The sequence below is a fragment of the Cyprinodon variegatus genome, unplaced genomic scaffold (genome assembly GCF_000732505.1).
Source record: "Cyprinodon variegatus isolate N-32 unplaced genomic scaffold, C_variegatus-1.0 Scaffold1350, whole genome shotgun sequence".
NCBI lineage: Eukaryota > Metazoa > Chordata > Actinopteri > Cyprinodontiformes > Cyprinodontidae > Cyprinodon > Cyprinodon variegatus.
This window is the reverse complement of record NW_015151803.1, coordinates 40,395-41,597: the sequence shown is the minus strand read 5'-3', so window position 1 is coordinate 41,597 and position 1,203 is coordinate 40,395.

Below are 1,203 nucleotides of genomic sequence, written 5' to 3'. Positions count from 1 at the left end.
CGTAGCTCTACAGGCCGTAGCTCTACAGGGCGTGGCTCTACAGGGCGTAGCTCTACAGGCCGTAGCTCTACAGGCCGTGGCTCTACAGGCCGTAGCTCTACAGGGCGTGGCTCTACAGGGCGTGGCTCTACAGGTCGTGGCTCTACAGGGCATGGCTCTACAGGGCGTGGCTCTACAGGGTGTGGCTCTACAGGCCGTAGCTCTACAGGCTGTAGCTCTACAGGTTGCAGCTCTACAGGGTGTGGCTCTACAGGGCGTCTCTCTACAGGTTGCAGCTCTACAGGCCGTGGCTCTACAGGGCGTCTCTCTACAGGCCGTAGCTCTACAGGGTGTCATGGCTCTACAGGCCGTGGCTCTACGGTGCAGCTCTACAGGGTGTGGCTCTACAGGGCATAGCACTAGACGGTGTAGCTCTGGGACATGTTGATTTTACCTCTTTTTATGTTGCACACTAAAGTCAGTCATCGTCGTCATCATCGTCAGGGACGAAGATGTCATGCTCCTCGAGGAGAGCAGCAAAGTTCTTGCTGATCAAAGTTCCAACGTACAGGAAAGGCACCACCACCACAGTCATCCGGAAAAGGCCAAAAGGTGTCTGCAAAATGTAGATAATGTGTTATAGAGATCAACTGAACAGGTGAGTCCAGGTAAAACCACCTGATTCTGCTGCGGTACAGATTCAAACAGCAGCAGCAGCACGGCGCTCTGATTGGAGCCTCCTGATAAAATGACTGATGATGAAGGGATGGATGGAGGAAGGTGGATGTTTGAGGGGAGTGATGTTCTAGTGCTTAGAGAAGCGTAGATGTGATCCTGCTCAGACCAACAGCCAATAAGCTGCAAAGATGGGAAACGCTTGCTCTTCTCATCCAATCACAGTCACTGTTATTTAAACGGATTCATGTGAGTTTTACTCCCAACTCATGAGTAAAGAGATTAGTTTTTAAACATGTAAGCAGCAGGAAGATAGTCAGATAACTGCATGAAAATTTACGTCGACTGAAAAATATAACAACTAAATTTCTCCAGTAAAGAAAAGAAAACCCAAATTTCTCCTTTAGTAAAAATCACACAGTAGGGTGAGTGTTGGCCTGGTGGTTAGAGCAGAGCGCTGTGCTCTGAGAAGGTTTCAGTAGCCGGTTCCATTCCCACAGCCTGCACTCTGGATCCCTGAGCAAGACCCTTAACCCCACACTGCTCCCC